Source organism: Mustelus asterias, chromosome 18 (assembly GCF_964213995.1).
Source record: "Mustelus asterias chromosome 18, sMusAst1.hap1.1, whole genome shotgun sequence".
NCBI classification, from domain to species: domain Eukaryota; kingdom Metazoa; phylum Chordata; class Chondrichthyes; order Carcharhiniformes; family Triakidae; genus Mustelus; species Mustelus asterias.
The window spans coordinates 8,870,697-8,898,679 of record NC_135818.1 but is presented as its reverse complement, the minus strand read 5'-3'; the positions used below and the strand labels follow the sequence as shown (position 1 = coordinate 8,898,679).

The window sequence follows — 27,983 nt, the reverse complement described above, 5'->3', positions numbered from 1 at the left end:
ATCCACTCTGTCCATGCCCCTTATCATCTTGTAGACTTCCAGCAGTTTGGCCTTCAACCTCCGTCGTTCCAGTGAGAACAAACCAAGTTTCTCCAACCTCTCCTCATAGCTAATGCCCTCCATACCAGTCAACATCCTGGTAAATCGTTTCTGCACCCTCTGAGTGGTTTCAGGTTTTTATTCATTCATGGGACGTGGGCGTCGCTGGCTGGTCAGCATTTATTGTCCATCCTTAGTTTTTGATTTGATTTGTTATTAACACATGTATTAGTTTACAGTGAAAAGTATTGTTTCTTGCGCGCTATACAGACAAAGCATACCGTTCATAGAGAAGATAGAATTAGAATATATGCTGGGCACAGCTTGCAAGAAGTCACCTCACTCCGGCGCCATCTTGAATGTCAGCCTTTGAGAAGGTGGTGGCGAGCTGCCATCTTGAATCGCTGCAGTCCACATGCTGTGGGTTGACCCACAATGCCGTTAGGGAGGGAATTCCAGGATTTTGACTCAAGACTGCGAAGGAACGGCGATATATTTCGAATTCAGGATGGTGAGTGGCTTAGAGGAGAACTTGATTGGCACCATTGGGTGGTTTTCCCATATATCTGCAGCCCTTGTCCTTCTAGATGGAAGTGGTCGTGGGTTCGGAAGGTGCTGTCTAAGGATCTTTGGTGAGTTGCTGCAGTGCATCTTGTAGATAGTACACACTGCTGCTACTGAGCGTCGGTGGTGGAGGGAGCTGATGTTTGCGGATGTGGTGCCAATCAAATGGGCTGCTTTGTCCAGAATGGTGTCAAGCTTCTTGTGTTGTTGGAGCTGCATCCATCCAGGCAAGTGGGGAGTATTCCATCACGCTCCTGATTTCAAGGTTTGGCATTTAATTAAGTAGCCCTGCTGCTTTTAAGGTTAAAGTTTATTTGTTAGCATCACAAGTAGGCTTACACTAACACTGCAATGAAGTAACTGGGAAAATCCTCGAGTCGCCAAACTCCGGCACCAGTTCGGGTTCACTGAGGGAGAATTTAGCATGGCCAATGGTGTCTTTCGGACTGTGGGAGGAAACCGGAGCACCCGGAGGAAACTCACGCATACATGGGGGCAGCACAGTGGTTAGCACTGATGCTTCACAGCTCCAGGGACCCAGGTTCGATTCCCGGCTTGGGTCACTGTCTGTGTGGAGTTTTCACATTCTCCCCATGTCTGCGTGGGTTTCCTCTGGGTGCTCTGGTTTCCTCCCACAGTCTGAAAGACGTGCTGGTTAGGTGCATTGACCCGAACAGGCGCCGGATTGTGTTGACTGGGGGAATTTCACAGTAACTTCATTGCAGTGTTAATGTAAGCCTTACTTGTGACAAATAAATAAACTTTACTTTAACATGCAGACTCCGCACTGACAGTGACCCAAGCCGGGAATCAAACCTTGGTCCCTGACACTGTGAGGCAGCAGTGCTAACCACTGTGCCACAGTGCCGCACCATTATACAGAATTGTGAAATAGTTACTACACAGAAGGCCTCTTGGCAGGGTGCACAGTGCAATTGCCCAGAATTAAAAATTAAAGCTTCTGAACAATTGTTGCCTAACCCCGTACCTGGGATCTTCTGTTAAAAGTGGAATTAGAGCTTTGGTTAATAGCAACATTTGAAGATCGTGCACTGGAGTTTGGAATGGAAACCACCATGGGAAAGCATTATTACGTGTGAAAATTTTAAAGCATGTTCTTAGGAGTGGAGTTATAAACTCATGTGGGACAATCAACTTGAGGGAATCAGAAAGAAAACCACAGGCACTAACTTGGGTTCAGAGCGGAGTGTGTATTTGACCACAGTCATCCTGTGTGCATCAAAGGGACTTTGTTTGTTAATGAGACCATTGTAACTTAAGATATATGTTGCAATTCGTGTTAATCTTAAAATTAACATGGTTAATTTTAAGATTGTTAAAATAAGGGGGGATTAAAGGAATAGTGTATAATCCAACTTTTTCAGTGTGTAATAAATGTGTTTCCCTTGTTAAAACTAGCGGTCCTGTGATTCTAAGACAGAAAATGCTGGAAAATCTCAGCAGGTCTGACAGCACCTGTGGGGAGAGAATAGTGCCAATGTTTCGAGTCTAGATGAGCCTTAGTCAGAGAATTCTGATTCTGATCTTCCAGGTTTTATTAAAAAAGGAAAAGGTACGGTCTTTTGAGCCAGGGTTCCATTCTGGGATCTTCCCATCCAGTTATAACATTAACGAAAGGGCAAATCCAGTTACCTAGGTATTGATGCCCAGCCAGGAACATTCTTAGTGTAGATTGAGCCAACTCTACAATGCAGTCAACAAGCATCTGAAACATCGAGACCAAGGGTCTCTGATCAGAGGGTGGGGGGTCACAAAAAGGGGGAAAACCACCTTTCACAAATTTGAGAAATGCCACTTTCCCGATATTTCTGCTCCATTCCCCACATAGAATCATTGAATCTCTACAGTGCTGAAGGAGGCTATTCGGCCCATTGAGTCTGCACCGACCACAGTCCCAACTGGGATCTATTCCCGTAACCCCACATATTTACCCCACTAATCCCCCTGACACTAGGGTCAATTTAGCCTGGCCAATCAACCTAATTCGCACATCTTTGGACTGTGGGAGGAAACCGGAGCACCCGGAGGAAACCCACGCAGACACGGGGAGAATGTGCAAACTCCACACAGACAGTGACTCGAGGCCGGAATTGAACCTGAGTCCTTGGCGCCGTGAGGCAGCAGTGCTAACCACTGTGCCGCCCATAATTAAAACCACATTTAAAAAAAGGCTTCAATCTCTTTCAAAAAAGACAATTGGAACACAGGTTTCGACATCTGCTCTGTGGTGAGTTAATTGGTCCCTCATAAGAAGGTGGCAGAGATAAAATTAACTTTATTTCAAGTTTTGTGCGTGTAGAAGGAGGACAGATCTTGACTCTCTGCGCTAACACCTGGCTTCACTTCTCTTTGGAGCTTACCTCGTGGCCTAGTGTATCAAAGCATTCTGTGGACAGTTTGTTGCCCTGTTTGTGTTGAGTTTGCTGATCTTGGGTCAGACAAGCAATGGAAGCAGCACGGGGCGGCACAGTGGTTAGCAGTGCTGCCTCACAGCACCAGGGACCCAGGCTGGGTTCCCGGCTTAGGTCACTGTCTGTGTGGAGTTTGCACCTTCTCCCCATGTCTGCGTGGGTTTCCTCCAGGCGCTCCGGTTTCCTCCCACAGTCCGAAAGACGTGCTGGTTAGATGCATTGACCATGCTAAATTCTCCCTCGGTGTAGCCGGACAGGCCCCGGAGTGTGGCGACTCAGGGATTTGTGACTAATAAGTAAACTTAAAAAGTACTGCTCTGGGTAAAGGATACAGGAAGAGCAGCCAAGGTTCCAGCACCTGATCGCAGTTCGAGCAACCTTGGCTGCACGCTGCTCCGGGGAGTTGGGTAAGAGTAAGCTCAGGTGTGAATGTGATCGCTCCCGCAGCCTTGGGCCTACCTCAAGAGGTTTGAAGACACCTGCAAGAGCTGACAGCTGCCCATTCCCTAGGCTGTCACATGTCAGGGAAATGTTAGCACCTTGGGAAATGACGTTTTTTTTCTAATGTTTGGAACAGGTGTTCTCTGTCTGTTGAATTTCCCTGTTGCCTTCGTTATTTATAGGTTCCAAATTGTGTTCAGATAAGATCCGCCATTTTTCCTGTGAAGTGAAAAGTAGCTCTCCCCTCTCAATTGTTTTTTGTATCGTCAGTACTGACATTGCCCCTCTTAGAAAAAGGACAACTGATGCCTCTACTGTCTCAGGAGCCGAAGAAAATTTGGTATATCCACTATGACTCTCACCAATCTTTACAGATGCATCATAGAAAGCATTCTTTCTGGTTGTATCACAGCTTGGTGTGGCTCCTGCTCTGCCCAAGATTGCAAGAAACTACAAAAGGTCGTGAATGTAGCCCAATCCATCACTCAAACCAGCCTCACATCCATTGACTCTGTCTACACTTCCTGCTGCCTCGGAAAAGCAGCCAGCATAATCAAGGACTTCACGCACCCCGGACACACTGTCATCCACTTTCTTCCGAAGGGAAAAGTCTGAGAGCGCGTACCAACTGACTCAAGAACAGCTTCTTCCCTGCTGCCATCAGACTTTTGAATGGACTTACCTTAAGTTGATCTTTCTCTACACCCTAGCTATGACTGTAACACTATATTCTGCACCCTCTCCTTTCCTTCCCCATGTACTCTATGAATGGTATGCTTTGTCTGTATAGCGCACGAGAAACATTACTTTTCACTGTATACTAATACATGTGACAATAATGAATCAAATCAAATCGGAGCCTAAATGTTGTTTCTTCCATTTAAAATTAGGAAATGTCATTATCTTTATCCCTTATGTCTGTTACTTTTTATCTTTCTCTGTTGTTTCTCTCCACTTCCTTTCTCTATCTCTCTTTTTCTCTCCCTTTTTCTCTCCATCATTGAGCTTTCAGTCTGTTTTCATCTGTTGCTCCTTCTGTCTTTCCCTTCCTCTCTGTAATCTCTTACCTCTATGTTTCTTTCTAGTCATCATTGCCGGTCAGAGGGGGAAGCTCCTCGGATTATCCTCCACATCCTTTAGGGCAGGGACTTGAACCCAGACTGAACATGGGCACCTCTTCCGTTGACTGTAAGGCAGCAGTGCAAGTGTGCAGGCTGATTCATGGATTCGTTCATCCGTCTTTTGGTGGCACTTCCTCCAGCGAGGAACTTCACTTGCCTCCTCCCATTGCTTATTCATTCAAAAGTCCTCCCTGGAGTGAGCCTGGTTTCTTGACTTTCAGCCAGCACTCAGCATTGTTCAAACAGTTAACAATTCATAGAATCATCATAGAAACCCTACAGTACAGAAAGAGGCCATTCGGCCCATCGAGTCTGCACCGACCACAATCCCACCCAGGCCCTACCCCCATCCCAACATATTTTACCCACTATTCCCTCTAACCTACGCATCTCAGGACACTAAGGGGCAATTTTAGCATGGCCAATCAACCTAACCCGCACATCTTTGGACTGTGGGAGGAAACCGGAGCACCCGGAGGAAACCCACGCAGACACGAGGAGAATGTGCAAACTCCACACAGACAGTGACCCAAGCCGGGAATCGAACCCAGGTCCCTGGAGCTGTGAAGCAGCAGTGCTAACCACTGTGCTACCGTGCTGTCCACTATAGTGTGACAGCTTTCAATAGCTGACCTTGCATACTCCCTCTATTATTCTGCTTGTCCCAATTACCCTCCCCTTTCTCTCACATCCTTGTCTACTCCGAGCACTCACTCCATTGTTCCAGCCACTTCTAGACTCTTCTAACAGCTCCTTTCCATTGATTTTGATTTGATTTATTATTGTCACATGTATTAGTATACAATGAAAAATATTGTTTCTTGCGCGCTAAACAGACAAAACATACCGTTCATAGAGCAGGAAATGAGAGAGTGCAGAATGTAGTGTTACAGTCATAGCTAGGGTGTAGAGAAAGATCAACTAAATGCAAGGTAAGTCCATTCAAAAGTCTGATGGCAGCAGGGAAGAAGCTGTTCTTGAGTCGGTTGGTGTGTGACCTCAGACTTTTGTATCTGTTTCCCGACGGAAGAAGGTGGACTAGAGAATGTCTGGGGTGCGTGGGGTTTTAATTATGCTGGCTGCTTTGTCGAGGCAGGGGGAAGTATAGACAGAGTCAATGGATGGGAGGCTGGTTTGAGTGATGGATTGGGCTACATTCACGACCTTTTGTCACTTCTTGCGGTCTTGGGCAGAGCAGGAGCCATACCAAGCTGTGATACAACCAGAAAGAATGCTTTCTATGGTGCATCTGTAAAAGTTGGTGAGAGTCGTAGCTGACTTGCCCAATTTCCTTAGTCTTCTGAGAAAGTAGAGGCGTTGGTGGGCTTTCTTAACTATAGTGTCAGCATGGGGGGGGACCAGGACAGATTGCTGGTGATCATTGAATGAGTTCTGTATGTATTGTTCGCAGCCCATTCTTCATTCCTGAATCGATGTGCACGCTGCGTTAGCAATTTAAGGTCACCCACCCTGAGCATGGGCGATCATTGCTCTCTGTAAGCTGATCCTCCGCTTTTGCAACCTCTTGAATCATTACTTAGTGAGCACTTAATAACGAGGCGAGATTCCAAGCTTAACAGAGAGCCACAGAGCGGCACGAGTGGGCTGGACAGCGAGTGCTCCTCGGGATGCTCTGCGATTGGAGGTTCCTCTGCCTTTCTTCCCTCCTTCCTTTCTCAGGATGGCAAGGCTGGCATGTGTTTTCCATCCCTAATAGCCCTTGAACTGAGTGGCTTGCTGGGCCATTTCAGAGGCAGAGTTTCTCACTCCCATTGTTTCAGGCATTTTCCTTTACCAGATATAAAAACTGTTGAAAATGGGGGTTATTGGCTGACACTCAAGTGCCATGCAATTGGGTAATGAGTTTTTTTTCTCTCCCAATGGTGTAGGTAGGCAAGATGTCACGAGGATGGATGTGTTGGCCGACTAATGGGCTGGAGTGTGGGGAAGTCATGTGATGAAACCTCCAGGAATATATTTAATCACAGTTGGCAACACGTTTCAGAGTGAAGAGTGAACCACATTACTAGACCACATGTCGGCCAAATTGGGCGAAGATGTCAGATTTCCTTTCCCAAAGGACATTAGTGAACCCGATGGGTTTTTACGACAATCATTGATCATTGCCATGGTTGCTGTCCAAGCTTTATACTCCAGACTTACTAATCAAATTTAAAATCCATCACTTGTCCCCAGAGCATTAGCCTGGATTTCTGGATGACTTGTCCAGCAATGATGATGTCACCATCTTCCTGAGCTGGCTTCGACTCTCCTGATAATAATTTATTCGTTGGACATTGCTGTTGGCGGGTCAGCATTTATTGCCCATCCCTAGTTACCCGAGGGCAGTTGAGAGTCAACCACATTGCTTTGGCTCTGGAGTCACATGTAGGCCAGACCAGGTAAGGACAGCAGATTTCCTTCCCTAAAGGACATTAGTGAACCAGATGGGTTTTTCCCACAATCGACAATGATTTCATGGTCATCAGTAGATTCTTAATTCCAGATATTTTTTATTGAATTCAAATTCCACCATCTGTCGTGGTAGGATTCGAACCCGGGTCCCCAGAACATTAGCTGAGTTTCCGGATTAATAGTCGAGCGATAAAACAACAAGGCCATTGCCTCCCCTTGTTTTGGTTATATTCTGGACTAATAGTCTAGTGATAATACCACTGGACCATCGCCTCCCCTTGTCTTGGCGATATGCCTGGGAAATGGTTTCCAGAGCCAGACCCTGAAGGTCTGCCGCTGTTTGTGGAACTGCCGCATTGTAAACCGCTGCCCTTGGGAGAGAACAGGAGGAAATATTTTGGCATCATTAAAAACCTCTGAACATAGAGCGCGTCCCTGCTTTTTTAACCTTGTCCTTTGAGTGACTAACAACCACCGTAGGTGTTTCCAACATCGGAAACTGGCACTAATTCACAACATGACTCTTAATCATCTAGACTACCAACATTGAGATGACTCTGAACCGTGTCAGGCTACCTTTGTTTTTTACACTAAGGCCACTCTCAGTAGATGTCTAACAGGTTGATCACAATGGTCAAAAAAGTGGCTACTTTCCAGGGAATAAAAGTAGTGATCCAGAATTGTGATCAGGTTTCGTCCAATAGGTTAGTGTTTTCAAGAAAGATTGAAATTAAATATATTCCAAATGTATGAAGCCAATTTCAAGATGGCCGTTCCACCCAGATATCTGTGTCTGCCCATTCTTGGCACCTTCTATTCTTTGTGTCCATCTCTATTCTCTCTCCTCTGCTTATCTGCCCCCAGCTTGCTAATCATTCCTCTGCCAAGCCTTCCACCCCACACCCCAGCACCCTGCAAGGTGCCCCACATGGGAAGGCAGTGGCGTCGTGATATTGTCACTGGACTAGTAATCCAGAGTCCCAGGGCCAGATAAGTTTAAATTTATTTATTAGTGTCACAAGTAGGCTTACATTAACACTGCAATGAAGTTACTGTGAAAATCCCCTAGTCGCCACACTCCGGCGCCTGTTCGGGTACACTGAGGGAGAATTTGGCACGGCCAATGCACCTAACCAGCACGTCTTTCGGACTGTGGGAGGAAACCGGAGCACCCGGAGGAAACCCACGCAGACACTGAGGAGAATGTGCAGATCCGCACAGACGGTGACCCAAGCCGGGAATCGAACCCAGCGCTAACCACTGTGCCACTGTTCTGCCTAATCTGGATGTGGGGACCCACATTCAGATGATGAGATTTGTATTCAATAGAAAAAAATCTGTAATTAAAAGTCCATGATACCATTGTCGATTGGAGTAAAAACTCATCTGGTTCATTAATGTTTTTCAGGGAAGGAAATCTGCCATCCTTACCCGGTCTGGCCTACACGTGACTCCAGAGCCACAGCAATGTGGTTGACTCTCATGCCCTCTGAAATGGAGGGCAATTAGGGATGGGCAATAAATTCTGGCCCAGCCAGGGGCATCCATGTCCCTTAAATAAATAAAACATCCCATGATTATTCCAAAATCTACTCTACTCCCCAGCAACCAGGAAGACAGCATTTGGTATGTGCCTTTCCTCGGTGCAGTTGCCTCCATCAGTATATTCTCCAGCCCCCATGGGCATGAAGGTTGTGAGGGGAACATTCCGTTTACAAGATCGCTCATTCATAATTTCTTATTTAATTACAACAGATTTCTCATCTGTTGTAATTACATGAGACAAAAGTTCAATAATTCGAACACACGCGAGGATCCATTTCCCCGTGTGTCCAGAAGCAGGCTGGAGTTTATTATTCACCAATAAGTCTTCAGACTAATTGCTCCTATTTATTTGTGGTTGAGTGGGTACATATGACTGGGCTTCCTCTCACACCGGTTGACTCACAGCTAATTAGTTTTCTGACATAATCACAGCACGCAACAGTTGAACAAAGACCATAGACCATGCAGTGCTGCCCCCAGGTTCTGTACCATTCTGACTTGATCATAGAATCCTCATAGTGCAGAAGGAGGCCATTCGGCCCCTCAAGCCTGCACCGACAACAATCCCACCCAGACCCTATCCCCTGTAACCCCATCTATTTACCCTGCTAATCCCCCTGACACTAAGGAGCAATTTAGCATGGCCCGTTGGCCTAACCCGCACATCTTTGATCATTAGCATTATGACAGACCCTTTTGGCTACGGACACCATGCCAAAACGCATTGTCGAGGCACAAAGAAAAGGATGCTAAGGCAGGGGGGAGCTATGAAGAGTGACTGAGAGATCCTATGTATGCTTAGCTCTATTTGCTTCAGTCTATGCAAAGACTTCATTTTAAGACATTTCTGCCTATGTAACCAACTCTGCTAAGCTTAAAAAATTGACTGCTGACTTGATTACATTTTAAAACTCAGAAGGATAAAGGTCAGTTGAAAGTTGACTGCATTCCTGAAGGGTACACAGCACGTTTTTCATAACAACAGCTGCAAGACCTGTTTTCCTCGACAGAGAAGAACACTTCCAATAACAAGATAAGGGTTGAGATATATTGTGGATCTTAGTGCGTGTTTTCAGTTCAGTTTCAAGATCCTGTCCAAGTTCAGCTCAGGGACTGGCCGAGCAGCCAGAGTCCCAGTTTTGTTCTTTTTATTGCTTCTGTCATGTTAATTCTTAAGTTCTGTTCAATAAAAGAAATTCATTTTAAAACCCCGTACTGGTGCTGTCCCCTCGTCTGTTCAAAGGGATGAATGGATCCAACAGTGACCAAAAACCAAAGCATTAAGAAAGATTGTGGACTGACTCTCCTGGGTGGGGATTTGAGCTAGGTTGTTAATTAAGTGCCTTTTATATTGCTGTAATAAGAGCTGTGGGTAAATAACGCTCTATAAGCGACTGCGGAAAGCAGTCTAATTTGCCACATGCGGCCACAGATAAAAAGCAACCATTTGTGTTACATTCTTTTATCCACTATTGCAATAGATGCCGTGTTTGGCTTTGTTTGAATAATTTAAATAACTAATATCTTTCTGCCACATTTCCCTGTTGTCTCCTTCAGCAATGTTAGCATGGTAAACATTCTTGTACGCTGACTGAAAGTAGTAACTTCTCTGAGCTAATATCATTGATTCAAGGCCCTAATGCACCACTGGCCTCTTCTCAGTCGACACCTCAGGATTTGATCTGATTTGACTTTGGTTCGATTTATTATTGTTACATGTGTTGAGATATAGTGAAAAGTACTGTTCCTTGCGCCCAATACAGTTAAAACATACCATTCATAGAGTACATAGGGGAGAAGGAAAGGAGAGGGCGCAGAATGTAGTGTTATAGTCATAGCTAGGGTGTAGAGAAAGATCAGCTCAATAAATGATTTGATTTATTGTTTGCATGTATTGGGATACAGTGAAAAGTATTAACATAGAAACCCTACAGTGCAGAAAGAGGCCATTTGGCCCATCGAGTCTGCACCGACCACAATCCCACCCAAGCCCTACCCCCTTATCCCTACATATTTACCAGCTAATCCCTCTAACCTATGCATCTCAGGACACTAAGGGGCAATTTTAGCATAGCCAATCAACCTAACCCGCACATCTTTGGACTGTGGGAGGAAACCGGAGCACCCGGAGGAAACCCACGCAGACACAAGGAGAATGTGCAAACTCCACACAGACAGTGACCCAAGCCGGGAATCGAACCCAGATCCCTGGAGCTGTGAAGCAGCAGTGCTAACCACTGTGCTACCGTGCCGCCCACTACCGTGCTGCACACTATACAAACAAAGCATACTGCTCATAGAGTACATAGGGGAGTAGGAAAGGAGAGAGTGCAGAATGTAATGTTACAGTTATAGCCAGGCTGTAGAGCAAGATCAGCTTAATATAAGGTAGGTCCATTCAAAAGTCTCATGGCAGCAGGGAAGAAGCTGTTCTTGAGTCGGTTGGTGCGTGAGCTCAGACCTTTGTATCTTTTTCCCGACTGAAGAAGGTGGAAGAGAGAATGTCCAGGATGCGTGGGGTCCTTGATTATGTTGGCTGCTTTTCCAAGGCAGCGGGAAGTGTGGACAGAGTCAATGGATGGGAGGCTGGTTTGCGTGATGGATTTGGCTACATTCACGACCTTTTATAGTTTATTGCAGTCTTGGGCAGAGCAGGAGCCACACCAAGCTGTGATACAACTAGAAAGAATGCTTTCTATGGCGCATCTGTAAAGGTTGGTGAGAGTTGTAGCTGACATGCCAAATTTCCTTAGTCTTCTGAGAAAGTAGAGGCGTTGGTGGGCTTTCTTAACTTGAATGTTGACAGTATAGTTAAGTTCCAAGTTAGCGGGAGGATGATGAGAGTTGGATGAATGCACAAACATAGCAACAGTTTTGGTGAGGAGCAGCTGGTCCATCTCACTCTAACCTAGCCGCAAATGTTCATGGTGTACTTCTGGTGATCCTGGATATCCTTTGTTGACAAGAACCTGTATCATTTCTCCTTGAAACACGTTTAAATAAAACAAAGCCTTGATTTTGATTGTCAGGACGGTGAGTGGATTTGTGCAGATTTCCTTCCTTCTCCACAGATTCTAATCTCTCCCCATTTTAAAAAAAAACCTTTTGGTTTGTTAGTCTCCGATTCAAAGTTTCTCATGTTTCCCCCACATTCAACTCTCTCTGCCAGAGTTTTTGATTTGATTTGTTATTGTCACATGTATTAGTATACAGTAAAAACTATTGTTTCTTGTGCGCTATACAGACAAAGCATACCGTACATGGAGAAGGAACAATTTAAGTAGTCTCACAACACCAGGTTAAAGTCCAACAGGTTTATGTGGTAGCACGAGCTTTCGGAGCGTTGCCCCACTCACCTGATGAAGGGGCAACGCTCCGAAAGCTCGTGCTACCAAATAAACCTGTTGGACTTTAACCTGGCGTTGTGAGACTACTTACTGTGCCCACCCCAGTCCAACACTGGCAACTCCACATCATGGAGAAGGAAATGAGAGAGTGCAGAATGTAGTGTTACAGTCATAGCTAGGGTGTAGGGAAAGATCAACTTAATGTGAGGTAGATCCATTAAAAGTCTGATGGCAGCAGGGGAAATGCTGTACTTGAGTCGGTTGTTACGTGACCTCAGACTTTTGTACCTTTTTCCTGACGGAAGAAGGTGGAAGAGAGAATGTCCGGGGTGCGTGGGGTCCTTGATTATGCTGGCTGCTTTGCCAAGGCAGTGGGAAATGTAGACGGAGTCAATGGATGGGAGGTTGGTTTAGAGTCATAGAGGTTTACAGCATGGAAACAGGCCCTTCGGCCCAATTTGTCCGTGCCGCCCTTTTTTTTTTAAACCCCTAAGCTAATCCCAATTGCCCGCACTTGGCCCATATCCCTCTATACCCATTGTACCCATGTAACTGTCTAAATGACAAAATTGTACCCGCCTCTACCACTACCTCTGGCAGCTTGTTCCAAACACCCACCACCCTCTGTGTGAAAAAATTACCCCTCTGGACCCTTTTGTATCTCTCCTCTCTCACCTTAAACCTATGCCTTCTCGTTTTAGACCCCCCTACCTTTGGGAAAAGATGTTGACTATCTAGCTGATCTATGCCCCTCATTATTTTATAGACCTCGATAAGGTCACAGTACAGAAGGAGCCCATTCGCTCCATTGAGTCTGAACCAACTCTCTGAAAGTTTGTGTGCTTCCTGTTCCATCACTTGCATCGGAAATCCATCCGCAACTTTGTCATCCTTCTTTCAAAAACTTTAACCGAAAGGTTGCTCCTCCGTTTACCCCTTTGACTCCAATAAAAATCTGCTCTATTTTCCTCTCTCTTTTGATATGCTTAATTTGTCAGTTTGACCCTCTTGTCTTCAAACTGAATCTACAACGGCCATCTTTTCCGACTTGCAGTACGCTAATCTTGCCCCTTAACCTGCATCGAGCACAAGGCTTTCAAAATTTAAGGATGGCACAGTGGCACAGTTGTTAGCACTGCTGCCCCACAGCGCCAGGGGCCTGGGTTCAACTCCAGCCTCGTATCAATGTCTGTGTGGAGTTTGCACATTCTCCCCGTGTCTGCGTGGGTTTCCTCCGGGTGCTCCGGTTTCCTCCCATGGTCCAAAGCTGTGCGGGTTAGGTTGATTGGCCATGCTAAATTGACCCATAATGTCTCAAGATTGTAGCTTAGATGGATTGGGCATGCTAAATTGACCCCGTAGTGTCAGGGGGATTAGCCGGGTAAATACATGGGGTTACAGGGATAGGGGCTGGGTGGGATTTGTTTTTTATTCATTCGTGGAACATGGGTGTTGCTGGCTGGCCAGCATTTATTGCCCATCCCTAGTTGCCCTTGCTCAGAGGGCAATTGTTGAAAGTCAACCACGTTGCTGTGAGTCTGGAGTCACATGTAGGCCAGGCCAGGTAAGGACGGCAGATTTCCTTCCCTAAAAGATATCAGTGAACCAGATGGGTTTTTCCGACAGTGGTTTCATGGTCATCAGTAGCTTCTTAATTCCAGATTTTAAAAAATTGAATCCACCATCTGCCTTGGTGGGATTCGAACCCAGGTCCCCAAAACATTAGTTGAGTTTCTGGATTAACAGTCTAGCGATAACACCACTAGACCATGACCTCCCCATATCGCTATCGGTGCAGACTTGATGGGCTGAATGGCCTCATTCTGCATTGTCGGGATTCTATGAGCGATACTGCTGATATAGTGGGGGGAAATGTATTAATGTATTTGCAGGTGAAATGCGTGACTTTCAGGAAACAGCATCATGTTTGCGAACTAACAGTACTGAAAATGTTTAGTCAGCCGAAAATCCCTTGGCTCTGGCCCATGGACAGATGGATTCTGGCTGTTGTGATGACTATATTTCACACTGGTTAAAAAAAAACATCATTTGAACTGTCGCTGGCGAGATTGTTTATCCTGTGCTTTGAATTTTATAGCAAATGAAGACAATGTAAAAGGAAAAGATTGAGACAACTGCAGGATCTGAAACTTATTTCCTCCGTCGAGTCCTCAGATCATCTGACAGCGAAGGTAAAATATTCACCCCTGGAGGTGCTTTCATTGGCTCGTCATTGTAAAAATCTATTGCAAAATTGCTGTGGTAAGGCTTCTTTTATAAAGGTCAGTGAATCTTCTTCAAGACCACCAACCACGGGGATGTGGCAGGCTTTTGTACGCTTTTTAAAATGTTGAACGTTGCCGTTTTCCAAACAACTTAAAAAGCCTCGTGGATTTGCAACTGGGGGTGGTTGGAACGAAAATAGAAATATCTATGAGGGAAGCGCCATTTTGAAAGTAGCAGGCGGCCATTTTGAGATCAATTAAATGCCTCTCACACGGTGTACTGCGATGAAGGATTTTGTCTGGATCGGTAGGTCCATGCAAAAGATAAAAAAAGATCCTAAGTCAAAGTGAAAATTCAAAAAACTGCACAACTCAGCAGGAAATGCAATCCCAAGAGTTATGGGCAAAGTTTGACAGGAAATGTTTGGGGTTGTGGGGAGGGTGCAGTGAACAGGTGAACACAGTTTCACTCGTTCTCCTTCACTGGATTGTTATTGAGGGCGAGGCTGTGGTTTTTCATTCGCAATTCCTTGCGCTGAGTTCTCAATCTTGGGTGGCGCTACCCACAACCGCCACCACCGAGAAGGACAAGGGCAGCAGATGCCTGGGAACACCACCACCTGCGGGCTCCCCTCCAAGTCACTCACCATCCTGACTCAGAAATATATCGGCTGTTCCTTCAGTGTCGCTGGGTCAAAATCCTGGAACTCCCTCCCGAGTAGCTCTGTGGGTGTACTTCAGGGACAGCAGTGCTTGGGAAGGCACATGGGCAATTAGGGATGGGCAATAAATGCTGGCCTAGCCAGCGATGCCCATATCCCGTCAATGAATTTTTAAAAATTGCTGTCACATGGCGAATGGGAGGGTTGGTTATTAAGGCTGATCTGAGGATGCTTTTAGATTGGTTGCTTGCTTTGAGCATATAGAAATGTTGAAGATGTGTGACTTCACACGTTGAAGTCAGAACTGTAAACTTATGAAGAAATGCCTTTTGCAAATAATGTGATTGTGATAAACAAGCTGGTTTAAACACGCTGAATGTTAGTTAAAATTGATTTGTTTTCTGAGATCTGTCATGTGTTGGCCAGCGATCTTGGCTCAGCTTTTCAGCACATATATGAATGATCTGGATAAAGGAATAGAGAGTTATGTATCTTGATTTAAAGACAACACTTAAGTTAGGGGGTAGTAAGTGTCAATGGGAGCAGGAAGTTACCAAGAGACAGAGAGAGAGATTAAGTGAATCGTGGCCTGACACTCAGCTCCTCCCTCTACAATTGGATCCTAGACTTGCTAACCCACAGACCGCAATCAGTAAGGATAGGCAACAACACCTCCTCCATGATCGTCCTCAACACTGGTGCCCCACAAGGCTGTGTCCTCAGCCCCCTACTATACTTCTTATACACCAATGACTGTGCGGCCAAATTCCCCTCCAGCTCGATTTTCAAGTTTGCTGACGACACCACTGTCGTGGGTCGGATCTCAAACAATGACGAGACAGAGTACAGGAATGAGATAGAGAATCTGGTGAACTGGCACGGCAACAATAATCTCTCCCTCAATGTCAAAAAAAAGGAGATAGTCATCGACTTCAGCACGTGTAATGGAGGGCATGCCCCTGTCTACATCAATGGGGACAAAGTAGAAAGGGTCGAGAGCTTCAGGTTTTTTAGTGTCCAGATCACCAACAACCTGTCCTGGTCCCTCCATAATGATGCCATCAGATTTTTGAATGGACCTACCTTCCGTTAAATTAATTTTTCTCTACACCCTAGCTATAACTGTAACACTACATTCTGCACTCTCTCCTTTCCTTCTCTATGAACGGTATGCTTTGTCTGTATAGCGCGGAAGAAGCAATACTTTTCATTCTATACTAATACATGTGATCATAATCAAATCAAAAGCTACGGTAGACAAAGTTGAATGTGGGGGAAATTCATAGAATCCCTACAGTGCAGAAAGAGGCCATTTGGCCCATCGAGTCTGCACCGACCACAATCCCACCCAGGCCCTACCCCCAATATTCACCCGCTAATCCCTCTAACCTGCGCATCTCAGGACACTAAGGGGCAATTTTCAGCACGGCCAATCAACCTAACCCGCATATCTTTGGACTGTGGGAGGAAACCGGAGCACCCGGAGGAAACCCACGCAGACACGGGGAGAATGTGCAAACTCCACACAGACAGTGATCCGAGCTGGGAATCAAACCCAGGTCCCTAGAGCTGTGAAGCAGCAGTGCTAACCACCGTGCTACCATGAGGAACTTCAGTTTGAATCTGAAACTGACAAACCAAAGCGTTTTTTTGAAATGGGGAGAGATTAGAATCTGTGGAAAAGGAAGGAAGTCTGCACAAATCCACTCACCGTCCTGACTTGGAAATATATTACCTTTCCTTCACTGTGGCTGGGTAAAAATCCTGGAACTCCCTCCCTAACAGCACTGTGGGTGTACCTATGCCACATGAGCTGCAACGGTTCAAGAAGACCACTCACCATCACCTTCTTAAGGGCATTTAGGGATGGGCAATAAATGCTGACCTAGCCAGTGATGCCCACATCACTATGGATGAATTTTTAACATCGCTAAAAGCTTGTACATGGATTCATAAAGCTACCGAAAAGGCGACTGGAATGTTTCTCTATCTCAAGTGGGTTGGAATAAAAGACTGAGGAACTGTGGATGTAGGATTTTCCAGACCCCCCACAGACTGTTTTCCAGCGATGGGGAGGTGGCTCGCCATTGGCTACGGGCAGGATCTTCTGTTCCAATCAAAGTCTACGGCGTTTTGCTGAGCTTATCTGTCCCACTGCTGGTGAATCCATCGCAATGCGGGGGGGTCTTCCAAGGCGGGACTGGAAGATCCTGCTGGCGGGAAGGGCTGGAAAATCCTACCTTACGTTTCCGCAGTACAGAATCCTTGGCCAGGCCCCATGTTGAGAACTGTATTCAATTTTGTTCACTGAACGTCAGCCTCAGAATGGATATAGCACAGAATCATCAAAAGAAAAAGGGTGCTGGGGTTTGGAGGCTGTTTTACATAAAAGTTGTATTTCCCCCTGTGTTTAGAAGGTTGAAAGGTTATCTAAATTCCTCTGACACTTACCGAGACGTGACCGTGGGACCGGGTGGAAGGAACTATAATTTCCCCCTGTGCCTGGGATTTTTAACGGCTGGGTTTTGTGGTGTCGGTGGGGATGGGGCAGCGGAGAAACCATGATGCTGGGGGGAGAGGCATTGTAGGACAGGATAGCGAAGGAGTGGGGTGGGTGGAGGAAGTTGGTGATCGTGTAGTGGGGGGAGATTGAGATCAGACAGTGTGTGACGGCAAGGGAGAGGTATTAATTCCCAAAAGTAGCTTGTTATGGAAGCACTCCTGCTCCTGTCAGCCCACAAGAAGTGCTGTAAAAGTAGTCACTTGATAGATCCTGCCCTCCTTGCCTCCTTTTGCCGACCATCTTTCTACCCAGACATAATGGCTGCCATAAAGACCTGAAGCTGCGGGGTCAAATGAAATTTTGAAGGGTGTGTTTTTTGTAGATATATATCTGCATTCTTCAATATCTGGCCTCCTGTACATCCCCACTTTTAATCGCTCTACCATTGATGACCGTGCTTTCCCTTGGCCCCAGCTCCGGATTTGCCTCTCCCCACCTCTATCTCGACCTTACTTTCCTCCTTTTTAAGACTCTCCTTAAAACCTACCTTTTTCACCAAGCTTTTTGGTCATTTGACCAAAGATCTCCTGAGTTTTATAACGCTCGAGCGAAGTACCGTGGGACGTTTTATTCTGCAAAGGTGCAATACAAGTTGTTCTAGAAGATTCTTAAAAAGCTCAGGGTATCGAACTTGGACTGGTAAATGCAGTGGGGCAATGTTTTGGTTAGGGAGGCAGCGTCGTAGCGCTATTGTCACTGCACTAGCAATCCAGAGACCCAGAGTAATGCTCTGGGTTCAAATCCCACCATGCCAGATGGTTAAATTTGAATTCAATAAAAATCTGAAATTAAAAAGTCTAATCGTGACGATGAAAGTCAATTGTTGGAAAAACCCATCTGGTTCATTTATGTCCCTTTAGGGAAGGAAATCTGCCATCCTTACCCGGTCTGGCCTACATGTGACTCCAGAGCCACGGCAATGTGGTTGACTCTTAAATGCCCTCCGGGATGGGAAATAAATGCCGGCCCAGCCAGCGACGCCCACATCCCATGAATGAATAATACAAAAAGGAGTGAATTGACTGGTGGAACAGCTGTTGCGGTTTTGAACAGTTGGACACTGCGGCGAAAGGAATGTCCTATTGGATGTTTAGCAGGAATATCAGTGTTAGAGAAAAGTTTAAAGTTTATTTATTAATGTCACAAGTAGGCTTACATTAACACTGCAATGAAGTTACTGTGAAATTCCCCTAGTCGCCCACACTCCGGCGCCTGTTCGGGTACACTGAGGGAGAATTTAGCATGACCAATGCACCTAACCAGCACGTCTTTCGGACTGTGGGAGGAAACCCATGCAGACACGGGGAGAATGTGCAGACTCCACACAGACAGTGACCCAAGCTGGGAATTGAACCCGGGTCCCTGGCGCTGTGAGGCAGCGGTGCTAATCACTGTGCCACCGTGCGAGAAGGGACGTCATTGCCTGTTTTTTCCTGTGACACAGAATTCTTTCCTGCGCAAGTCTGGGGCTGAAAGCACGGTAGCAGAGTGGTTACGTTTTTACTTTGCTTTATAACACCAAGCCCGCTACCACTGCCTCGATATCAGCTTGAAAACAGCTCAGAGCTTCGCTTAGTAGCTAACTAAGAGTATCTCCTTCCACTGCTCCACGACTGTCTGAAGATCGAACTCATTGAAGTTTTCTTTTCCCGCTTTGAAAAGTCTTAAATGTCGATAATGTAACTGCCTCAACCGCCTCACTTGGCAGTGCATTCCAGACCCCCACCACCCTCTGTGTAAAAAACTTCCCCCGCACATCTCCACTGAACCTTTCCCCCCTTACCTTCAACTTGTGCCCCCTTGTAATTGTCATTTCTGCCCTGGGAAATAGAAATGGTGGCCCCCCCCCAGCGACGCCCATGTCCCACAAATTAATGAAAAAATACTCTTGCTTCTCTTTCCCAGATGCTACCAGACCTGCTGTGTTTTTCCCAATGTTTTCTGTTTTTATTTCAGATTTCCAGCATCCGCAGTATTTTGTGTTTATACTAGCTGGGTGTTTACAGGAGAAGGGAGGCTTTGGGAGGGGATACATTGGGGATTTGTTCGAACAAACAACATTTTGTTGTTTAAATGACCTCATTAACACTGGAGAAAAGCATGACAAAATGAGTAAAATATTTGCACAGGCACGAACTCCACTGGTACTTTTAGAGAACGGTGGAGTGTACATCGTGGTGCATTTGGCAAGCTCCGTCTTTTTGACCGGAGTGTGCCACATTCTCCCCATCCCCAGAAATGAGTGTTGAAATGATGGGTACCTTGCTTTCAATGCTACGAATGATTGAGTTCTTCCACCTTTAGCTCTGGTGGCACAGTGGTTAGCACTGCTGCCTCACAGCGCCAGGGACCCAGGTTCGATTCCCAGCTTGGGTCACTGTTTGTGTGGAGTTTGCATGTTCTCCCCGTGTCTGCGTGGGTTTCCTCCGGGTGCTCCGGTTTCTTCCCACACTCCAAAGACGTGCTGGTTAGGTACATTGGCCGTGCTAAATTCTCCCTCAGTGTACCCGAACAGGCGCCGGAATGTGGCGACTAGGTGATTTTCACAGTAACTTCATTGCAGTGTTAATGTAAGCCAACTTGTGACTAATAAATTAACTTTAACTTGGCCAGCATCCAAGACAATTGGATCCTATAGAGAAACTGAAAGTACAACGATGTGATATTTAACGGAACTTGATGCTTTAACCAGAGCTGTAAAATGTCAGTGGTTGTGTTCGTGAGCAATTTATTTCACCCACTTTCATTTTTTTTAAAAAGGGGAAACATTCTCTGGCTGTTCACGCCCCGCCAGTGAGGATAGAAATTTAGCTCTCCGCCAAATCTCCATTCACTGCAGCGGGACTGGAGAATCCCAACCCCGGGCGAGGTCGGAGAATTCCGGCTCATAATTTCACCTCCTCTTCTCCCCAATGCTGTTGGCGGCCATTTTGGTCCCCGAGCAACAGGGCTATCTAATGACGCAGTTGGCACAGCAATGCAACTAATTGAGGCACAGTGGTAAGCACTGCTGTCTCACAGCGCCAGGAGCCTGAATTCAATTCCGGCTCGGGTCACTGTCTGTGTGGAGTTTGCACGTTCTCCCCATGTCTGCGTGGGTTTCTCCCCGGGTGCTTCGATTTCCTCCCACAGTCCAAAGATTCATAGAATTATAGAAAGCCCACAGTGCAGAAGGAGGCCATTTGGCCCATCAAGTCTACACTGACAACAATCCCACCCAGGCCCTATCCCCACACATTCGCCCCACCAATCCCTCTAACCTACGCATCCCGGGAGCCTAAGGGTCAATTTAGCATGGCCAATCAACCTAACTCTCACATTTTGGACTGTGGGAGGAAACCGGAGCATCCGGAGGAAACGTGCAAACTCCACACAGACAGTGACCCAAGCCGGGAATCGAATCCAGGTCCCTAGAGCTAACCAGTGTACCACCCTGCCGCCCCAGGGTTGGGGTTAGGCTGATTGGCCATGCTAAATTGGCCCTGAGTGTCAGGGGAATTAGCTAGGGTAAATACACGAGGTTATGGAGATAGGGATTGTTGTTGGTACATGCTCGATGGGCCGAATCGCCTCCTTCTGCACTGTAGGGATTCTATGATTGTTTTTAAGGGAGCAATTTATTGAGGAAATAACTGGTGATTTGGAGAGTTGGTTAAATTCTGACCCTAGCTGCTGGATGACATTGTGTATTCCAGCAACTCCTCGAGACCTGGGGCTGCATTGCTGGCGTGTGTGTTTCTGTTTAAAGGGCTGCATTAATTCAGGAAAAGATGAGATGTCAGAAACAACTTTTGCCTTTGCAGTCAGCGTATTTGCACATGTCATTCTGGATTATGTTGCTAAAACGATGTGGGAGCCAATTGACACTGTTGTCTTTATCTATGACAGGCATTTTGAAACAATGGAACGCAACTGCGGGAGTATTGTGCGAGAATTAACTGCGTTAAGAATCTATTGTAATAAGAGCCATCTCCAATTGTGTCCTGCAGCAAGTTGCACTGCATTAGGCACGCTTATTTATGTAGTATGTCGATTATTCAGCGTGTTATTTAATTCTCAACACGTGTTGCTTTCTCTCTGGCTCATCTGATTTGATTTATTATTGTCACATGCATACAGTGAAAAGTATTGTTTCTTGCGCGCTATACAGACAAAGCATACCGTTCATGAAGAAGGAAACAAGAGAGTGCAGAATGTAGTGTTACAGTCATAGCTAGGGTGTAGAGAAAGATCAACTTAATGCGAGGTAGGTCCATTCAAAAGTCTGATGGCAGCAGGGAAGAAGCTGTTCTTGAGTCGGTTGGTACGTGACCTCAGACTTTTGTATCTTTTTCCCGACGGGAGAAGGTGGAAGAGAGAATGTCCGGGGTGCGTGGGGTCCTTAATTATGCTGGCTGCTTTTCCCGAGGCAGCGGGAAGTGTATTCAAAGTCAATGGATGGGAGGCTGGTTTGCGTGATGGATTGGGCTACATTCACGATCTTTTGTAGTTCCTTGTGGTCTTGGGCAGAGCGGGAGCCACACCAAGCTGTGATGCAACCTGATGAAGGGGCAACGCTCCGAAAGCTCGTGCTATGAAATAAACCTGTTGGACTTTAACTTGGTGTTGTGAGACAAATTACTGAACCTACCTCAGTCCAACGCCGGCAATTCCACATCGTGATACAACCAGAAAGAATGCTTTTTATGATGCATCTGTAAAAGTTGGTGAGAGTCGTAGCTGACATGCCAAATTTCCTTAGTCTTCTGAGAAAGTAGAGGCGTTGGTGGGCTTTCTTAACTATAGTCTCGGCATGGGGGGGACCAGGACAGGTTGTTGATGATCTGGACACCTAAAAACTTGAAGCTTTCGACCCTTTCTACTTCATCCCCGTTGATGTAGACGGGCATGTTCTCCACAAGGCTTCCTGAAGTTGATGACAATCTTCTGTTATTTCAGTATTTCTATAACTGATAGAAGGATGGGACTACGGAATGAAACTTTAAGGTTGGTTGGAATGGGCGCGGAGATGAATAGAGGAGGAATTCAGCATTGATCGCCAGCTTGCCAGTTACCCTGCTCCATCCTGCCACTGGGCCATGTTCCTGGAGATGGGATGGGAGGAAGGGGGTGGCGGGTATGCCCGCAAGCAAGGGTTAGCCAACTCCGACACTTAAAAGGCTCAGTGTTGGTAGGGTTGGCCTGGGGTCTTCAGGAATTGAAGGTCAATCTCCAGGACACTTCCCGTGTGCGAAGCTGGAGAAAGAAAATGACCATCGGGACATATTGGCCGGAATTCTACCGCCTCGCCTGCCACGGAATCGGCGCGGGAGAGGGGTGGACAACGGGAATGTCCGTTGATCTCGGGCAGGAATTTCCGGTCTCACTTGAGCGAGGTCGTAAAATCCCGCCATTCTCTTTGAACATTTCTCTTCCTCAGGTAAAAAAAAACATGGAGACTTGGGGTGAAATTGAATGCCCGCTCTTGTGCCTTAGGGATGGCACAGTGACACAGTGGTTAGCACTGCTGCCTCACAGCACCAGGGACCCAGGTTCGATTGCCGGCTCGGGTGACTGCCTGTGTGGAGTTTGCACATTCTCCCCGTGTCTACGTGGGTTTCCTCCCACACTCCAGTTTCCTCCCACACTCCAAAGATGTGCGGGTTAGGTGGATTGGCCATGCTAAATTGTCCCTTAGTGTGAGGGGGTTAGTAAGGTAAATAAGTTAGGTTACGCGATACGGCCTGGGTGGGATTGTGGTCGGTGAAGACTCGATGGGCCGAATGGCCTCCTTCTGCACTGTTCGATGATTCTATGATGCCTTCCATGATGGTAGGGGGCATTAAATTAGGTGAGAGGGAGGTGGTCTCTGCTCCAATACATCCATGGCGGGAAGGCTGGTCAGTTAAAGGCTTCATCCTCGGGCTGCTGGTGGTCCCCCAGTGGGAAGCCTGGGGTGGGGGCCACAACTGTGTCCAATGACACTGGGCACCCAATCAAGGGACCTGGTATTGGAAAGGGGATGGATCCATTGAAAGTCACTCCCCCGCCCTGCTGCCGACACCCCTCCCCTTCCCCAGTGACCGCCACCCCCACTCAGTCTGCTCTTTCCGCCATTGTTCACCTGTGCCCCGCGCCCCTTGGCGACCCTGGGCACTAGGTGAGTGCAATACCAGCAACAGCCACCCCTCTGTGGTAGCGCTGCTGAGCAAGGGTGCGACTCTGATTGCCCTCTGCCGGCAGGACCGCCACCTCTGAGGTCCCCGGTCAGCGCCCAATTCAGTGGGGCTTCCCATAGAGGATCCAAGGGCCTCCCACTGGCTCTCCAACCAGCGGACAAGTCCCCCTCTCACCTACATTAAATTCTGCTCGTGATTTCTTCCACTGTTTGTCCCAAGCCGCAGTACTAGTCGGTGCCAAAACATAGGCCACTTAATCTAAACTGCGAGCGCTAATTGTAGAGCGGATGTTTATTTTGTGCAGTTGTTAAGCAGCTATTAAAAGCAGACATAGACTTTGATCACAGAACTATCTCGAATGGAGCGGCACAGTAGCACAGTGGTTGGCACTGCTGCTTCACAGCTCCAGGGACCTGGGTTCGATTCCCGGCTCGGGTCACTGTCTGTGTGGAGTTTGCACATTCTCCTCGTGTCTGCGTGGGTTTCCTCCGGGTGCTCCGGTTTCCTCCCACAGTTCAAAGATGTGTAGGTTAGGTTGATTGGCATGCTAAAAATTGTCCCTTAGTGTCCTGAGATGTGTAGGTTAGAGGGTTAGTGGGTAAATATACGGGGGTAGGGCCTGGGTGGGATTGTGGTCGGTGCAGTCTCGATGGGCCGAATGGCCTCTTTCTGTACTGTAGGGTTTCTATGATTCTATGATTTACTGCTGCCTCACAGCGCCAGAGACCCGGGTTCGATTCCGGCCTCGGGTCACTGTCTGTGTGGAGTTTGCGTGTCTGCGTGGGTTTCCTTCGGGTGCTCTGATTTCCTCCCGCAGTCTGAAAGATGTGCGGGTTAGGTGGATTGGCCGTGCTAAATTGTTCCTTAGTGTCAGCGGGACTAGCGAGGATAAATGCATGGGTTCAGCATTGAATCATAGAATCCCTACAGTGCAGAAGGAGGCCATTCAGCCCATCGAGTCTGCATCGACCACAATCCCACCCAGATCCCTATTCCCGTAACCCCATACATTCACCCTGCTAATTCCCCTGACACTAGGGTCAATTTAGCACGGCCAATCAACCTAACCCGCACATCTTTGGACTGTGGGAGGAAACCGGAGCACCCAGAGGAAACCCACGCAGACATGGGGAGAATGTGCAAACTCCACACAGACAGTAACCCGAGGCTGGAATTGAAACCGGGTCCCTGGTGCTGTGAGGCAGGAGCGCTAACCACTGCTGCCCCTCTATGGGAATAATGCCTGGTCGGTGCAAACATGATGGGGCCAAATGGCGTCTTTATGCACTGTGGGATTCTATGAATATAGCTTAAGCCAGAACGTGTTCCAATGTGTATAAGAGCAGCCACAGGCGGTGGATAGGGAAGCAGTGAGTGAATTGGCAGTGTGGTTATTGAGGCACGCAGGATTGGCTTCACAAACACCCTCCAATTTATTCACCTCTAATTTAACAGCAGAAAGGAGCAGAACAGAGGGCTGTTTCCTTTCATGCATCCACAGTATCACGTGAATGGTGCCATGGGAGCAGGGAACTCAGTCGCAGGTGGTGTGTGGCTTTACGTGAACAGGCAGTGATAAAAACACACAACGCCCTCTCACGGGTACAGGTAATTACCCTGGCTCTCAGTGGACCCTGCTTTCAACTTCACTCATAAAGACGCTTGCAAACAATGTCAGGTGAAAATGGAATAAATTTGGAAAATAGGAATTTAAACGTCCTGCCGCTTTGCCCCATCCCCAGTTCTGGATTCCCCCTCGTTCTGTCGTGGCAGATCAATAGTTGCTGAATCCGCCGTTGACCCACAGCAGTTCGCTCGGCTGCCTCGCTGTGCCGGGGACCCCAATCCGATTCCCGGCTCGGGTCACTGTGTGCGTGGAGTTTGCAGGTTCTCCCCCGTGTCTGTGTGGGTTTCCTCCGGGTGCTCCGGTTTCCTCCCACAGTCCAAAGATTAGTAGGTGAGGTGAATTGGCCATGCTAAATTGTTCTGTAGTATTCAAAGATGTGCAGGTCAGGTGGATTGGCCATGCTAAATTGCCCCTCAGTGTCCAAGGATGTGCAGGTTAGGTGGATTGGCCATGCTAAATTGCCCCTTAGTGTCCAAAGATGTGCAGGTTAGGTGGATTGGCCATGCTAAATTGCCCCTTGGCAATCTTGCAGTCCTGTAAATGTAGGGACTGTGGGAAGGGATTCTATTTCCCATTTGAGCTGGAAATTCAAAGGTGTGCGGATTAGCTGGATGAGCCATGGTAAATGCACGGAGTTACAGGAATAGGGAGGGGGAAGAGGGTCTGGTAAGATGCTCCTTGGAGAGTCGGTACAGACTCGATGGGCTGAATGGCCTCCATCTGCGCTGAAGGGATTGTGTGAATCAATCACACTCCAAACTGGAGAGATTTTCACTCCCATCGATTTGCAACCTTCTGAATGGAGATGACAGATATCTTTGTGAATGGAAGATAATATCCATCAGCTGTCAAAAGCCACTTTGTTGAGCCGACAGGATTCTGTAACTATGGGAGCGACATACCAGCGCGTGCAATTCTCTTCCAGTGTCTGCCAAGTGAAGTAAAAGGGCAGCAGAGGTTTGGTCCTGCGGCAGGAATCATTAGTTGCTGACGATAAACAATACCCTACTTCCAGAACCTCACTTCAACTCACAACAACTCCTCCGGAGTGTGAGAGGCTCTTAACACTCAGACTGGCACTCAGTCATAGCATTGCGCACAGCTGTACAAAGGGGTACACTGTATCAGGCAAAGCCACGCGCGCACACGCTCACTCGCTCTCTCTTGCACTCTCTCTCTCTCTCTCACACACACACACACACACACACACACACACACTCTCACGCACACTTTCTCTCACTCACACACACACACTCATTCACTTGCTCTCTCAGTCTCTCTCGCTCACTCTCTCTCTCACACACTCTTGCTCACACTCTCTCTCTCTCCCTCACACTCTCTCTCTCACACTCTCTCTCTCTCTCTCTCTCTCCCTCACTCTCTCTCCCTCACACTCTCTCACACTCTCTCTCTCCCTCACACACACTCACTCTCACGTACACTCACTCTCTCATACACTCACTCTCTCTCTCACTCTGTCACACACACTCACTCATTCACCCACTCTCTCTCTCTCTCGCACGCACACACACTCTCTCTCTCGCACTCACTCCACTCACTCACTCCTCACTCACTCCTCACACTCTCAGTCACTCACTCACTCACAGTCTCTCTCTCTCGCGCACACTTTCTCTCGTTCACACACACTCATTTACTTACTCTCTCTCACACACAGTCTCTCTCTCTCTCACACACTCACACTCTCTCACACTCTCTCACACACACACACACACACTCGCTCACTCTCACACTCTCTCTCTCTCTCACACACACTTTCTCTCACACACACATTTTCTCACACACACACTCGCTCACTCACACTCTCTCTCTCTCTCACTCTCTCTCACACACACTCTCTCTCACACACTCTCTCACACACACCCTCTCTCTCTCTCTCTCTCACACACACACTCTCTCACACACACACACTTTCTCTCTCTCTCACACGCACGCTCTCTCTCTCGCTCACACTCACTCTCTCTCACACACACACTCTCTCACACACACTCACAGATACACACACTCTCTCTCTCTCACACACACACTTTCTCTCTCTCTCACACACACTTGCTCTCTCGCTCACACTCTCCCTCACTCTCTCTCACTCTCTCTCACACTCTCTCGCACGCACACACTCTCGCTCTCACACACACTCACTCTCTGACTCTCTCTCTCATACACACACACACACGCACACACATTGTATCTGGACACTTCACAAGAAAAGCATTCGGCCCATCAAATCTGCACCCACTCTCCAACCTAGGCCCTCCACCCCGTCCTATCCCTGTAACCCCCACATTTTTTGGCTAATCCACTAAACCGACACATCTCGGGACAATAAGGGGCAATTTAACATGGCCAATCAACCTAACCTGCACATCTTTGGAGTGTGGGAGGAAACCGGAGCACCCGGAGGAAACCCACACAGACATGGGGAGAATGTGCAAACTCCCCATAGGCAGTGACCCGAGGCCGGAATTGAACCCGGGTCCTTGGCGCTGTGAGGCAGCAATGCTAACCACTGTGCCACTGCGCTGGATGAAATAATTATATAATTTAACAGGTACTTGGATGAATATTTGTGAAGGAAGAATAGAGAAGGATTGGGGAAAAGGCAGGAAATCTGGCTTAAAGTAGGCAACTCCATTCAAGGACCTAGTCGTAGCACAGACACAATGGGCCAAATGGCCTCCTTTATTTGCTGTTGTTCCCATGTGAAAGGCTTCAAAGCACATTTGTTGTAACAAGAGTAGCCGTGCTGAGGTATAGTTCCCTCTTCCACTGATTATCATGTACACATCCCAATATGTGGCAAGTTTATTCTTGCTTGTCAGGTAATCA

The 27,983-nt window shown here is 47.2% G+C and overlaps 1 protein-coding gene across 4 annotated transcripts in view; it reads left to right on the top strand.

Moving 5' to 3' along the window:
- Positions 1-27,983, top strand: part of LOC144506952 (alpha-(1,6)-fucosyltransferase) — a 646,707-nt gene that overhangs the window by 206,095 nt on the left and 412,629 nt on the right. For all 4 annotated transcript variants that reach the window (XM_078233392.1, XM_078233382.1, XM_078233383.1 and 1 more), the window contains exon 3: positions 14,003-14,096. The gene's annotated coding sequence lies outside the window, so the exon portion shown is untranslated. The remainder of the gene's footprint in view (positions 1-14,002; positions 14,097-27,983) is intronic.